Below are 16,811 nucleotides of genomic sequence, written 5' to 3' on the forward strand. Positions count from 1 at the left end.
AGCTGTACGCCTTGAGTAAAGGTAGACTTTCCGGAGATCGGCTTTCTAATTCGTAAAACTCAGGCTGTAGATATTTGTCTCACAAGGCTTTATGAAAGGTTCTGTGACATCCCATATGTAAAGCACATAGCAAAGTTCCTGAACATAGCGAGTATTCAATAAATACCAGCTCCTATCATCATCGTCATGATAGTCAATCCTCAAAAGAAGCCTATAAGTTATCTAGATCACAAATTATCTCCATTTTAAAGTTGAGAAAATGGAAATTCAGGAATGTTAAGCAATATCAGCTAACTAATAGATAAAACTTCAAACTCTGGTTTTAATGTACGGTCTGCAATCTAATTGCAGAGAACTCCAGAGGGGTTTAGCGCTCCCAGTGTACCTGCTGAAATCCTTTTCCAGCTGCCTTGTGCTAATTGAATGTTCTATTTATACTCCAGGCTACTGAAAAATATGGATGATTGTGTGTGTGTTTGTGTGTGTTGCAGGGGTGTTGGGGGAAGTAGATAGTGGTGGAAATCCACGGGCAGCCTGAGCAACGATGCAGAACGGAGAATAAGCATGATCACTGATGCTAGAATCATAGAGGTTTTAGAGCTTAAAGCAGAGTACGTACCACAGATTGTTAGATTTGGGGCCAAATTTGACGGACCTACATATTTAAAACAAAACAAAGCAAGTAAGACAAACTATCAGAAACTGAATGGCAATGCATTTAGATAGGTTTTATGTGTTCCATATTGTCACTGTCCCACATTCTTCTTTCAGCTCACCTGGCCGAGTCACACATTCACCTGAAAGCTGCACGACATACTTTTTAACCTTTGGCTTAAGGGGAACTTATAGAGTCTCATTTAAAAAATGAGACCTAAATAGATTAAGGGCCTGGCTTATAGAAACACAACAATATTATGTTAGTCGTGATTTCTGATCAGGTGCAGACAATTTTTCATCCATACTGTGGACAGATGAGACCAAATTGTGTTAAGTTTTGATGTGTCCTTTTTTTTAAATTAATTTTTATTTATTTATGTATTTATTTTTGGCTGTGTTGGGTCTTTGTTGCCACGCGTGGGGGGTGTCTCTAGTTGCTGTTAGTGGGGGCTCCTCTTCGTTGCGATGCGCGGACTTCTCACTGTGGTGGCTTCTCTTGTTGCAGAAGCACGGGCTCTAGGCTCGCAGGCTTCCGTAGTTGTGGCTTGTGGGCTTAGTTGCTCCAAGGCATGTGGGATCTTCCCCGACCAGGGATCGAACCCTTGTCCCCTGCATTGGCAGGCAGATTCTTAACCACTGCGCCACCAGGGAAGTCCCGATATGTTCTTAAGTATTGCAAAAAGGCTATGTTTTAGGATGGTTATTTGGCAATGCAACAAAGGCTAAAGGCAGATACAGCATGAAGACAGCTGGACGTATTCCTATTATGACAAGTAATATAAGACAGAGTAATCATGGTGGTGTGCCATGAATGAGTTACAGGTGTGTAGCGAAATTGACACCACCACCACCACCACCCCACCACCCCGCCATAGCCCTAAGGAAAGCCAGGTGAGGCCTCATCCTAGAAGATTCCCTGAGCTGGTTATGACTGCAATGACAGCCGTATTTGATTAAGTCAGGTGTTGTACAAATACCGAATTTCATCAATTGTTAGATGCATATTTTTTCGCATCTGACTCCTGAGAAATCATACTGCACATTGCATCAGATGGCTGCTTACAGTGGCGGGTAGGCAGGCAGCAGGTGTGACTCAGTTGTTTTTGCAGGTGTATACGTGAACTTGGTTACAGCTGTTCAACACTTCTATTGAATCACAGGTATTGCTGGCTGTGTACATACTATGTTTAAATGCCATGTGAAATGCCTTTAAAAAGATTATGCTGTTGAGGAGCAGCTAAGCCCGTGCGGCACAACTACTGAGCCTGCGCTCTAGAGCCCGCGAGCCACAACTACTGAGCCCACGTGCCACAACTACTGAAGCCTTGGCGCCTAGAGCCCGTGGTCGGCAACAAGAGAAGCCACCGCAATGAGAAGGCTGCGCATCGCAACGAAGAGTAGCTCCCGCTCGCTGCAACTAGAGAAAGTCTGCACACAACAACGAAGACCCAACGCAGCCAAAATAAATAGACAGACAGATAAATAAATAAATAAATGTTCCTTTAAAAAAAAAATTATGCTGTGATTTGGCATAAAAAAAGTTACCAGGAATGGAACCAGGCATGGAAAGAGAACAGTGTGTTGTAAACTTAGATCAGTAAGGCAAATATGGGTTATTGGGGGGACGACCAAAATTCCATGTGTTCTTACAAATCAACCAAATTACAATTCCTAAAAAGGTGGATATACTTGAGTAGATAAAACAAAAGTGTTGCTTATTTCAGTTCAAGGTTGGAGAAGTTGCCAGATCCCTCAGAATATAAGAAAGAAATTTATAAAAATGAGAGAGCAGTGTTTGAGTCTCAAATACTTTCGTTAAGACATCAAACATCATTTGTCAAAAACTTCCCAGTGTGTTTGAATAGAAGCTGCTGAATTTGCAACAGTTGCTGAAAAAAATGAAACTATGAGTTTAGTCATGTAGGAAATAACATTTTTCGGAGGTTCAACTGCATGTTTTTATTTGGTTATTAGAATTTGGGGCAGCTGTATCAATTATCTGACGACTCCTTTGAATTTGAGTATGAAAATTTTTGGTAGATATAGCAATTAGGTGTTGCTGTGTAAAAAAGCCCTGTCCCCCACAGATTCCCAATGTCATACTACAAACAAACATTTATTTAGCTTACATGTCTTGGGGGTTAGCAGTGAGTTGGCCAGTGGAGGCTGGGCTCAGCTGAGGCATTTCTGCTATGTTCCAGGTGTCCTTACTCTCTTCCTGGAACCAGCAGGCTGGCCCAAGCTCATTCTTCTCCAGGTGATGACACAAGTACAAACAGCAAGCAGAAGCTTATTCAGGCCTGGATTTCGAACTGGCATACAATTATTTCTGCCTCATTTCATTGACCAAAACAAATCACATGGCTGAACTCAATGTCAAGGAGTGGGTAAATATACAGTTAATTCTCATTATAAAGCTACCACAAATGCTGAGTTAGTAAATACTGAACCATTGCTCCTAGTGGAAACAGGTTAAGTTCCTGTGAGCCTCTGGTCACATTTTAATCAACAAATCAACACATTTTTTATGTGCATTTTTGTTGAAAGTCCCCACATTTAATCTATATTGTTGATTCGTAAACACTGATCCCAGGGCTAACAGCACTGTAACTCATGCCTGAAGGAACTTATCTAATACATGTATTTTCTCTATAAGGCACATCACAGTCTTCCTGTGTGTGCGAACACAAAACAGCACATGAGCACAATGCTTGGGGCCATTTTATACAGTGAAATCATCAACAAAAACACACAAATGCCTTAAAAATGTGGCACTAAATAGACTGCAAAAAGGACACATTTCCAATACAAGACCTTGAACAAGAACGCAGAGCACAGACTTGCTTGACCTCAGCTGGGAACTCAATTTTTTTGCCACTCTGAGCATGTCTGTGAATGACCTTGAAAGTGACATGGGTACTGATTTGGGAGTTACAAATAAATGTTAGCAAGTAGGTAAATTCAAAACGCAGAACCCATGAATAATGAGGGTTGACACTACTTTGCCTCTAGTGGAAAAAACTTCAGTGTTACATGGCAAAGGTTATAGATAAAGGAAGAATTAAAACATAGGGACCTGGGCTTCCCTGGTGGCACAGTGGTTGAGAGTCCGCCTGCCGATGCAGGGGACACGGATTCGTGCCCCGGTCCGGGAAGATCCCACATGCCGCGGAGCGGCTGGGCCTGTGAGCCATGGCAGCTGAGCCTGCGCGTCCGGAGCCTGTGCTCTGCAACGGGAGAGGCCACAACAGTGAGAGGCCCGCGTACCACAAAAAAACAAAAAACAAACAAAAAGAAACATAGGGACCTTATACATATGTATAACTGAATCACTTTGTTGCACACCAGAAACAACATTGTAATCAACTCTACTTCAATTAAAAAATTAAAAAACAAAACAACAACAGAAAAAAAGGGAGCCAATAATGCAGAATCTTGGGCCCCATCTTAGACTTATTGAATCAAAATCTGCATTTCAGATTCCCTAGGTATTTTTATGTACATCCAAGTTTAAGAAGTACTGGACTCAATACCATGGTGGGTATATGCATGCCAGAGGCTGAGAATTAAACCCTACAAAGATCAGAGGCTACTACATTCATAAAGTGTTTTTTTTCTTTCTTTCTTTCTTTATTTATTTTGGCTGCATTAGGTCTTCATTGCTGTGCGCGGGCTTCCTCTAGTTGCGGTGAGTGGGCTTCTCATTGTGGTGGCTTCTCTTGTTGCGGAGCACGGGCTCTAGGTGAGCGGGCTTCAGTAGTTGTGGCACACGGGCTTAGCTGCTCTGCAGCATGTGGGATCTTCCCGGACCAGGGATTGAACCCGTGTCTCCTGCGTTGGCAGGTCGATTCTTAACCACTGCACCACCAGGGAAGTCCCTCATAAGGCTTTTATGGGTCCAAAGGTCTAGCCCATAATGGGACAACCTCTCTAAGATGAAGGATAAGCTATTGTACCCTGCAAGAGGCAGAGCACTTGGTGGGTTTCTGGCTTTTGGATGCAGCATACAGCACATTTGGGAATACAGGTGCAACACATTTATTGGGTGATATGGATGGCTGCCAGTTTGAGTAGATCCCTGAGCAAGAGAGTCCTCTGCAGCAAGTCCATGCTGGAATGCAAACTACCTTCTGTTTGGCCCTAGATCTCAGCAGATCCAATGGTGCTAGAGAGGTCCACGCTGTGTGGAGTCCTAGGGAAGCCCTAACAGGAGGGTGACAGTGCAGGACCTCAAGGTTCTGGACCAACGCCATTCCTCTGACAGTAAGTCATTTGAAAAACAACCCCTGGCATGCCACTAAGAGCCTGGCTGTGCAACTGAAGTGATTATGCAACTATGGCTTCCCATGATGAGCTGGACATTTCAGATGTACCACCTCACAGTTGGGTGGTATTGCAACAATCTCTCAGATAGATAAGGAGAATGGGGAGTCTTGGAAATTCCTTGGAAGTTGAATAGTGGCCAGAAGAACATGAGTGGGAGAGTTGGAAGTTCCCCAAGAAAGGCAAGCTCAGTGTAATTATCTTTTCCTCACTCCCTAACTGCTCCTCTCCCTGCATTCCCTCTCTTGGGTGCAGCAGTAACATGCACTCTACCCCAGGTCAGATCTCTGGAGTCGTCATTGACAGTGCGGGCTCAGCAGTAGGATACCCCCTTCAAACAGTATCTCTTTATTCTATGCCTGCCCCTCCTGCCCTTCCGTCACCGCTATTGCCTTAATTAAGTCTCTCATCATTTCACTCTGGCAAATTTTCCACATTATTGAAAATGGGGTTTATGCATATCTGATTATTCCATTCACTCCTCAAATATTTATTGAGCATCTACTATGTGTCAGGCACTGGGTTAGGCTTTGGGGAGAACGATGTGAGGAATTCAAAAATGACATTGCTGCAGGCCTTATGGAATTCACAGCCTGATGGAAAAGAGAGATGAAAATTCTCCTTAAAATCCTTCAGCGGTTCCCCGCTGTTTTCAGTATGAAGCCCAGATATCTTGACCAGTTAGTCCCTTCCTATCTCTCCAAAACTGTCTCTAACCACTGCCCTTCAGTCTTGCAGGCTCTGCAGCCACAGTGCACACTTTCCCTTCTTCCGAGCACCCTCCTCTCTGACTGGCTACCATCGACTTTTTTAAAGGCTCACTCTAGCTGTCCACTTCCTCCAGGAAGCCTTCTGGACACTCCCTTTCCCCGTTAGCTGCCCTTTTGTGTAGTTTCACCAACCTCATGCTACCACTATCACACGTGTATCACACTTCATTGTGATTCTTCGTTCTTTTGTCCACCTCTTCTACCCTACTGTAAGCTTAGCTTTGTGTACCCAACTCTTAGTTACAGCGTCTGACTCATAACAGGTACTTGACATTTTTTCTACACGGAACTGTGTAGGTATATAGAAATGTTCCCCACTCTGTAACAGCAGACAAGGCCGACATATCACTTCTGCACCCTGGCAAAGGAGCTTCTGAGCACGACTGGCGTCCTCTGGGTGTGGGGCCTCCTGACTGGCAGCGCCCAGGTCCCTCCCTCGACGAACAGGACTCAGCGGCGCGCCCCCTAGCGTCTCCGGCTGATGATACAGGCATGGGAGGGCGCCGGAGAGCACGCGGTCCCAGACCCCCGCTTGGCGCATGCGTGGCACTGGAGCAGTCTCGTCGGTTCGGAAGAGTCCAAGCGCGAGGGGAGAGAGCTGAGATTCTTTTCCCTTCTGCAATAGGAAGCTGGCTCCTATTCTTTTCCTCTCCGATTGTATCTTAATTTAAAGTGGAAACCTTGACTTGTGGTTCTGTAGCGAGCGATAAAGGAGCTAGAGTGTTGTTAGACTTTTCTAAGTCTCTCGGCACCCCTCCCTCGGGGCGCAGGGTTGGACGGGTCCAGGTCAGGAGCAAGGGGGCGGAAGCGGCGGCGGCTGTCAGAGCTGGAGAAGGGCCGGGCGGAGTGGCCATGGAGAGTCAGCGCTGGCTGCCGCTGGAGGCCAATCCTGAGGTGAGCGTGGCTCGGGTCTTGGCTTGAGGCCGCGGGCGGGGGCGGAGGGCACCGGGCTGCCGCCTCTAGTCCCGGGCAGTTTGTCGCTAAATGGTGTTCTCTGTTTCGTTTTCAGGTCACCAACCAGGTGAGTGAGGTGTCTTGTCGCTTGGGACCCTGGCCGCCTACACCCCTGCACTCCCCAGGAGTCTGGGATTTAACTCCGTGAGGGTCCTTCTTGCTCACCTTCAGACGGGCGTGCCCTGTTTGCGGCCGCTTCCCTTCCACCTGGGTCCTGGAGATGCTCCCAGCTGTCTCTGGTCCCATTCCCCGTCATCAGCGTTTCCTGGGTTTTTTGGGTCAGAGGTTTTGAGGGACGTTCACCCTGTATTCCAGTTCCTCTTCTCTCTTCGTTTTGCCTCCTGCTAGTGCCGAATCCATGATTGTCCCAGCCCTGTACCTTCTAGGTGACTAATTTGCCTGCAGCACCTGACTCTAAGCTTTGTAAAGGCTCCCACTCAGTCCTTGTAATCTCATCCGCCACTTGCACCATGAAATCATCTTCCAGTCATCTTCTTTCGCCCGATCAAGTCACTTCTCTTCTCCGCCACGCCCCCTTTCTCTTCCAGTTTCTTAAAAGTGGAATTTAGTTGCTTTTATACCATAGGAAAGCTCAATTCCCACGTCATCCTTTGCCAGCTACAACCCTTTAAGTTCGTTTGGGTGTTGGAGGTTCGGGATGGGGAAGGAAGAGGGAACATCTCGCAGCCTCTCGATCAAAAGGACAATAAGTGCTACCAGGTATAAACTTTTTATTTGCTCAGGTGTATTTTGTCTTCTCCTGTTTTTCATTCTCAACAGCAAGTTTACTTTTTACTGCCCTCTTAGTTTATCATACTTCTCCCCCCCCGCAATAATCTTCCTTCTCATCACCAAGGAATAATGATTCATCCTGTACTTCATTGGTTTTCGGTTTTGAAAGCTTGTAGAAAATTCCTTATATAAAGAAAGCAGATAGAAGTGCTTTATTTTAATGTTGTCAGCAAACTTTTTTTATTCGGGTTTATTACATGCTATTGAAATGATTATTACTGCCTTAATTCTTGTCTCTTTAGTAATCTAGTAATTTAGTAATGAACAAAGCTTGGAACACAGCATATATCTTTCATGTTATTAAGGTGGCATTTCCTATCAATATTAATTTTCTTTTGTTTTACCCTCTTTGACATTTGTTGTTCATTTTTTTGCCTAAAACATTTTGACAGCTTTGTAAAGAAAAAAATTTTCCCTCTGAAGAAGTCAGTATTTACAACTTCTGATTTAGTGCCCTAGGAAGGAAGCATATTTCTCTCAGACCTAATTCCAGATATTTTTATAACTTTGGTTAAAAATCAATTTACCGTATATCTGGGCTCTGTTCTATTCTATTGATCTATGTGTTTGTTTTGATTACTGTAGTTATATTACTGTGGTCTTGAAATTAAATAGTATGAATTCTCAAACTTCATTCCTTTTCAAAATTGTTTAGGCTGTTTTAGTTTCTTTGCCTTTCGATATAAATTTTAGAATCAGCTTGTCAACTTACACAAAAAATTTTGGTATGATTTTGATGACTAGGCCTATAGATGTATTTAGGGGAAAATTAACATCATAACAGTATTGAGTCTTGCAGTCCATGAAGCTGGTACCTCTCATCATTTACCTGGGTCTTTGATTTCTTTCAACAGTGGTCTGTCGTTTTAGCATGTCGATCTTGCACATTTTTTTGTTTGTTTATACCTAAGTATTTAATGATTTTTGGTGCTATTGTAAATGATGGTGTTTTAAAATTTCATTTTCTAGTTGTCCATTGCTATATATAGAAGTATAATTTATTTTTACATGTTAACTTTGTCCTGCTGCTGTGCTAAATTCACTTACTCTAGTGGCTTCTTTTGGTAGATGCTTTGGGATTTTCTATACAGACAGTCATATTCTCTGTGGTTAGACTGTGTTATTTTTCCCTTTTCAGTCTGTATGCTTTTTATTTATTTTTCTTGTTGAACTAGTTAGGACCTTTAATACAAAATTGAGTAGGATGGAGAGAGAGAGGACATCCTTGTCTTGTTCTGGAACTTAGAGGGAAAACATTTGATTTTTGATCATTAGATATGTTAGGTGTAGGGTTTTGGTAGATGCTTTTTTATCAGGTTAAGGAAGTTCCCTTCTTTTCCGAGTTTGCTGAGAGTTTTTATCATGGATCACTGTTGAATTTTCTTAAATGACTTTCCTATATCTCTTGAAATGATCATTTAAGGAAGAAATAATACTAATCCCACATAAACATAGAAGAGGGGTGCACTTCTCAACTCATTTTATGGCCAGCATTACCAGACAAGCCGTAATAAGAAAAACTGCAGACTCTCCCTCATGAACATGGATGTAAAAATCCTCTACAAAATATTTGCAAAGAGAATGCAGCAGTATATAAAAAGGATAGTGTATCTTGATGAAGAGCCGTTTCTTCTGTTATTGCAAAGCTGGTTCACTATTCTAAAGTCAATCAGTGTAATTAACTGTATCAACAGACTAAAAAATACAATCATTTTTAGATGATACCATTATTATTTTTAATAAGATGTAAGCTTATATAATTGGAAACCTATATTCTAAACCTATGTTCTAATTGGAAACCTTTGTTCCTGAGTAATCTTGGTAGACTATAAAACACATTCACTTATTCACATCAATTAAATAATATTTGAGGGGCACCTTTTGGAATACCAGATATCTGTGCAGGAGCTGGTTATATTTGGTGATGAAAACATTTATGGTTTTCTGCTTTTCAGTCCATTGGGAAGACAGACAATAAACAAGTAAGCAAACAAATAGTTAGCAATTATTATAAGTGCAGTGGAGAAAATTAATGGTACGGTGATGAAGACCATCAGGGAAAACATACTAGGTTGGATGGTCACAGGAGGCCATTCTGTGGTGACATAAACAGAGAAAAGATATTATTAGTATATGATTGTACACTATTTCTGGCATGCTTTGGTGTGGTTAAGTTTGTTTTAAATTTATTTTCTTTAATTAAAAAAATTTTTTTTGTGTTAGTTTCTGCTTTATAACAAAGTGAGTCAGCTATACATATACATATATCCCCATATCTCTTCCCTCTTGTGTCTCCCTCCCTCCCACCCTCCCTATCCCACCCCTTTAAATTTATTTTTTAAAGAAGTAATGTACATTTAGTGGGAGAATGGACAAGTATCTAAGAAGTAATCAGTGTAACCAAAATTTTTGTAGTTGTTTCTTTATTCTCTTTATGTTAGTGGCAGAACTGAGGATCGAAAATGAATGGAAATTTAATTAACTCACTCAGAATTTGGAAAATTTATAAATTAAGCCACAGATTAATCCCAACAACAATATCCATCCCCACCTTTTCTTCTTTCCTCAATTGAATGGAATCATAGGCCTTTTACTTATCTTGATTTCACTCTGTTACCATTTGTTGCTTGCATGTGTCATTATACTCAGTGTGAGCAAACACTGTTTAGTGCTCTAACAATGCCTAATTGGTATAAGAATGATTAACACATGTCTACTATATGAAGGTTGTTAGTAACTGTTAGACGTTAACTAGTAACCATATGTCTCAGTAGATGTAGTAAGTAGTGATTTCTTTTGTTGGTTTATATGCTGTCACTGCCTTCTCAGGATATTTTGTCTTGCTATAGGTAGGACTTACCTAGAATAAAATCAGTTAAATGATAGAAAAAATTATTTAAAAAATTGAAGCTCCATTTTATTTACATATGCATTTAAGGGGTAATAGCAGCTTGTAGCTGATGGAAAGTTACAGGTAATTAAGCATCAGGAATTATAACACTTTTTTAAAAGAACATTTTGTGATGTGGGCAATCATAGAATTTCCTTTTATGACCACACTAGATTTTCATCTTGATTATGTTTTGTGATTGAGTACTGCACAGCCACATTATGCAATTTTAAATATTGTGTTTTAGAACCACCCATTTCTGATGTGGAAATTCCCTAGAAATATTCCTAATTGTGGATTTTATTGAATAGGCAAAATATTTTCTGGCTGAAGGAAAAGAAATTTACTTAACGTAATTGTTGTATTTAGTTGCTTAGTGTTGGAAAAAGATTTAGAAGTCATCTGCTATTATTGCCATGAACATACAAATATTCATTAGTTAGTGTTTCCCATCTTGGGAAAAACACCCTTGTTACCCTGACCTCCTCCACTACCTCCTCTCTGTTTCCCTTCTTTGTAAATTTTCACAAAGCATTGTCCATAGACGCTCTTGCTACTTTCTTATCAGCGTTTTTTTTTCCTGTATTCACTCCCATCTAGTTTGCTTCTATCCTCACCATTTCACAGTAACTACTTTTCTCAAGTTTACTAATCACGACTTGGCCAGATCCAGCGTTCACTTTTCTGTCACCATTTTCTTGATCTCTCAGCAACATTTGGTAGAGTAGCCCACTCCATCCCTCTTGAAACATCTTTTCTTGGCTGCTGTGATAATTCTGGTTTTCCTCTTATTTCTCTGACTGCTTCTTAGATTTGCCTTTGCTGGATCATTTCCCTTCCAATTACTAAGGAGTTCCTCAGAACTTTGTCCTACACTGCTAATCTTTTTATATTTTCTGTTGTATAGCACTAGTACTGTCAGTTGTCACCTATTCTGTGTGACAGATCCTGTGTTCCTCCAAGTCCTGACTTCTCTACAGAATTGGAAACTACTATATTCAGCTACTGCTTTTACAGTATATCTCCATTTGGATGTCTTATAGATATCTCAAATTTAACATGGCTGAAAAAGAAATCTGGCTTTACATCCTCTCATTTCTCCTGCAAATCCACTTCCCCAGTCTTTTAAGGGTACCACCATTTATACAGTGCCCAAGTCAATGTCATTAATTCTTCACAACTATGCTAGTTTGGAGAGGCCATTCTTGTACTGCTTTAATATCTTGGGTTTGAATCTCTGCTCTGAGACTATAGGCAGTTACCTAGCCTCTTTGTACCTCAGTTTCTTAGTTTCTTATAACCCCTCCTAATCCTGTAAAATTGTTGTAAGGATGAAATAAATTGCTACATGTAAATTATGTATGGCAATGTATAGAACAAAGCATGCACTCTGTGAAGTTTACTGTTTTTAATATTTTTCTTGACCTAACCTCTCAGATCCAATGATCTGCAACTCTGGTAGACTCTTCTTTCAGAATCTATCCCAAACCTGGCCATTCTGTTCATTTCTACCACTACGTACCAAGCCACCATCATCCTTTGTTTGGACAACTGCAGTAGCTTCCTAACTAGTTTTTCTGCTTCTCCCGTTACCTCCCTAAAATATATTCTCAATATACACCCAAGGAGATTTTATAAAAATGCAAATCACGTCTGTGTTTCCCTGCTTAAAACACTCAAAACACAAAACAGCCTTCCATTGCTTGTTCTTAGAATGCACTTCAAGCTGCTTACTCTGGCCTGATGGGGAGGTACTGCCTGCCTCCCACTTTTGCTGGGCTGCAGTCTTTGAATGCCCGTCCTGTTCCTGCTTCAGTCTTTGTACTAGCTCATCCTTTGCTTGAATCATCCTGATCTGGGTTGTTTCATGGCTGGTTCTTGTCATTTGTGTCTTAACTTAAAGTCCTCTCCTCAGTGAGTCTTTCCTGATTATGCAGGTAATGTTCCTTCCTTTTCTCACCACTGGCCCTGAATCTACACTGACATCTTGTCTTGTTTTCTTTTTTTCATAATACTTAACCACCTTGTGAAATTATCTTGTTTATGTGTTTACTTGTTTATTGTGTGTATCATACCACTAGAATGTAAGTTCTGTGAGAACAAGCACAAGTCTGAAGTACTAAGAATGGTGCCTGGCCCATAGGGGGCTCTCAACAAATAGTTATTGAATGGAAGAATGAATAAATTTTATATAGCTCCTTTCATGCTCCAGAAAATCTTTCTTAAAATTATCTTTAATGTCATGAATCTTTTGCTTGAATACTTCAGTGAGCAGTATTCTATCTCATAAAGTGATTTAGTTTTTTATTATCATGAGAATAATGTATAATTAGAAGAATTATATTTCTTTATATTGAAACAAAATCTGCTTTCCTGTAACTTCCTCCAGTTGTCTGTCATCCTCCCATTGAAACCATACAGAGTAAATCTAATTGCTTCTTCATGATATTACTAGAAATATTGGGGGAAAAGGATTATAATAATTTAAGTTTTCTTCGAACATGCCCAGATTCTCCAGCTGTGATGTCTTCCAAAACCTTATCATTCCTGGTGACCTTTCTTTGAGCCTGATTATTTGTTGTCATCCTTCATAAAATAGGCCTACCAGAGCTGATATCATATTCCACTCTGAATAATCTATGTTGAAATAGTGTGTTACTAAATTATCCTGAGTAATACAACTTTTAAAGCAGATCAGCATTGCATCACTTACGTTGACAATTGTGTAGTCCATATTGAGCCTGCAGTAAAGTAAACTCCTTTTTTTCTTGGTTCCTACATAAAATGTTTTTAGTATTTCCCCATTCTGTACTTAAGTAATTTCATTTTTGTTTGTTTACTAAATAGCTATTAAAATTCATTTGGCTGGTTTCCAGACTTTAAAAACCATTGTTTTCTCATTTAACTATTAGTTATTTTCCTAGTTCTGCATCTAGCAGTTACTACTAGTATACTTTTACTAGTAGTGATATCAAGCAATTACTAGATAAGTATAATTTCTGTCATAACCCAAATCATTAGTAAATTAGTAACAAGGCAGAATCTATTGCTGTCCTGAGCTGGCCATTAAAGACCAGAGCAAGTGACTTAAGAACAAATTTGAAAGGAAGATAGATTTAATTTTTCTTTTGTTTTTATATATTTATGTAATCAGAGTTTTTGTTACTTGACTATCACCTAAAGAATGAGGAGGAATTCATTAAAAATGAGGGGGAGGGCTTCCCTGGTGGCGCAGTGGTTGAGAGTCTGCCTGCTAATGCAGGGGACACAGGTTCGAGCCCTGGTCTGGGAAGATCCCACATGCCGCGGATCAACAAGGCCCCTGAGCCACAACTACTGAGCCTGCATGTCTGGAGCCTGTGCTCCGCAACAAGAGGCCGCGATAGTGAGAGGCCCGCGCACCGCAATGAAGAGTGGCCCCCGCTTGCCACAACTGGAGAAAGCCCTCGCACAGAAACGAAGACCCAACACAGCCAAAAATAAATAAATAAATAAATAAATTTTAATAAATGAGGGGGAGAGGCTAACAGTTTTTCAGATATAAGTCCAGTTTGTGTGCAAAAGCAAGGTAAGGGATGGTTATCGACCCTTTGAGAACTTGAAGAGTTCGTTGTGGCTAAAATTAGAGAACAAAGTACAAGAAGGTACTTTAAGCAGTGAGAGACAAGTAAATAAGCACCAGAACATCCAGAGCTTTGCATGTGGATTCTGGCAGCATGACCTTGAAGAGTCACAGAACCTCCCAGGCTCAGTTTTCTCATTGGTGAAAGGATGTAATAATAAAACCTCCTTTGCAGTAAAGGTGAAGTGCATTAAAGTTCCTAGCATAGTTTCTGATACAAGATACTATTTTTAAATATTTACAAATAAATTAAAATATTCTGTATCTGGTGGAAATTTTCTCTTTGGACCATTGAAAAGGATAAGTTAACCAAGGATCTTTTTGGGCACATATTCTAATTTACTAATTGTTTTTCTTGATAGGCCAAACGTTAGTGTGGCATTATAAAAATTTAGTGAGCTAGTCAGTCAGAATTTTTTGTTATTTTATTACCCAATGTTTAAAAAAGCCTGAAGACAGATATTAAAGGTTATAAATCCCCTTATTATATTTGATGCAAACAGGATGCTTCTAATTGTGTAGAGATGGCTCTGCAAGTGCCTATACTATATAGAATTCTTTTCTTTGTAAGCTGGAGAGATTTTTTTGGGAATAGTTTTAAAACTGGCATTATGTTTTATCCCAGTTTTGTAAATTTGAAGAAAATACATGCATATCAGTTCTGTAGATTTGTATCTTTGAAACTACATCTATTGTAAAAATAACACTTTTTAAAAACACTGGAAGATAAAAAGTTGAGTTCCATACCATGCAAGCTAACTACTATTAATATTTTAGAGAATTTCTTTTTAATCTTTCTCTATTTGACTATGATCATCACAAATGCACGTAGGTTCTTCTTTTTCCTTTAATTATAAAAGTAGGATACCTTCGTTATTTAAAACAAAGTGAGAGGTAAAAGTTGGAGACTTTCTTCCTCACCTTTTCTCCGAAGCCCAGAGGTAGTTACTAGGCATAGCCTCTTTTATTCTTTCTATGCATATGATGACTTCCTGTGTGAGTCTGACCCATAACAATCTGGAGTCAGAGGTTGCATCGATGTACTTAATAGATATTAGTTAAATTGAACGTCTTTTTATCAATCTTATTTGATTGGCTATATGAGGAAAAAGTTGAGGAAAAGTATGATTCCAGTTAAATTTTAAGCATTTTTTTATATTTAATTTAATCTTCTATTTAATCATTGATGTGTCCTCAGTTTGATACTAATCACTCTCGCTACAACTGCTGCCTTTGGAGCTTGGTAATTTTTATACTCTTTAGCTTTGGCTGACATGGAACAAGTTTACAACTTCAAGGTAATTTGCCAGTTTTCTCCAGACTGTTTTTTCACTAAGATGTTTAACTGTTACTTTCAGTTTGCAGCACAGATGTAAAAATTACTCTGTTACATGTACCTCTTGTTTTATAACTTTATAGCAATATGGCTATTGGGGGTACATAATATTAACAAATAAATTTAAATTCTTTTATCAGGGTTTATGATACTTTTGTTTGACAGTATGCCTTTTAGAGCTGTCAGTCCTGTGCAGGTAGTATTTGGAGTATTTGGAGCTGATAAATGCCTGGTTTTAGATTAGAAGCCAAATGTATCTTTCCTACCTCTTGGCACAAATAAAAAGTATATGTAAAATATTCATTATAAACATAGCTTAACAGACATGTGTAGACATACAGATGGCTAGATTATCTATTAAGATAGAGATACAATCTTTAACAAATTCAACAAATTTCTTGCAAGTTCAGCAAATAGAATTTGAGTGTCTATGGTTTGGTCAGTACAGTGCTAGGCAGTGGGATTAAAAAGATGAATAAGACACAGTTCCTTCCTTTGGCTTTGCAGTCAGTTTTAGTCCTTTTTTAGTTTCTAGATAGAATTGAATATTGAGGAGGGCATAGACTAAGAATTTCAGAGAAAGTGGAGAAGGGAGAGGGAAGTAGTTTGGAATACTTCATTGAACTTTATTGAAGTCTGGAATCATGAATAGGAATCAGATGAAGAATAGGTATTAACTAGAGAAGGACATTGATTTCTGTGGCCCCAGACTGTTTCAGAGCATGTGACTTGATGAATCTATGGATGTTGAGCACATTCTGCCAAGATAAGTTTTTTAATTCAGAGTATTTCTTATTAAGTGTATCTAAGACCTTATTTTTGACCAACCATACTATCAGTAAGTAGCATTTTTTCTACAGGCAGAGAATTGGAGGGATGTGGAGAGTGGTCCTTTAAATGTCTTGTCTTGTCTTGTAGAACCTGACTGTGAGATGAATAACACTGTTTATGTAATAGGGCATGGCTTCCATTGGTTTTGCAAGATCTCATTTGATGATCTAAGTATGTGTGATCGTTCTTCAGGGAGAAATACCCAAGGCACCTTTTTATTTTTAAATCTCAGTTAATGTTGGAGCTTCCCTGGTGGCGCGGTGGTTGAGAGTCCGCCTGCCGATGCAGGGGACACGGGTTCATGCCCCGGTCCGGGAGGATCCCACATGCCGCGGAGCGGCTGGGCCCGTGAGCCATGGCTGCTGAGCCTGCGCATCCGGAGCTTGTGCTCCGCAACGGGAGAGGCCACAACAGTGAGAGGCCCGCGTACCACAAAAAAACAAACAAAAAAACCCAAACAACAAAAACAAAAAAGCAACTTAAAGATAATGTTAGACCAGTAGATACTATAATGTATTCTCAAAGTAAGGTATAATGATGCATTTTTAGTATGTTTTTTGTTTCCTCTACTCCTTTATTATTTCTATCATGTAAAATTTATTTTGTGATGGTGAACTTTTTAAAACCATCAATTTC

At 39.9% G+C, this 16,811-nt stretch overlaps 1 protein-coding gene across 1 annotated transcript in view; it reads left to right on the forward strand.

Annotated features, from left to right (window-relative positions):
• Positions 1 to 7,272: 7,272 nt before the first annotated feature.
• UCHL3 (ubiquitin C-terminal hydrolase L3) overlaps positions 7,273 to 16,811 on the forward strand; it is a 43,532-nt gene continuing 33,993 nt past the window's right edge. The window contains exon 1 of the mRNA XM_073795306.1: positions 7,273 to 7,424. The gene's annotated coding sequence lies outside the window, so the exon portion shown is untranslated. The remainder of the gene's footprint in view (positions 7,425 to 16,811) is intronic.

Source organism: Tursiops truncatus, chromosome 18 (assembly GCF_011762595.2).
Source record: "Tursiops truncatus isolate mTurTru1 chromosome 18, mTurTru1.mat.Y, whole genome shotgun sequence".
NCBI lineage: Eukaryota > Metazoa > Chordata > Mammalia > Artiodactyla > Delphinidae > Tursiops > Tursiops truncatus.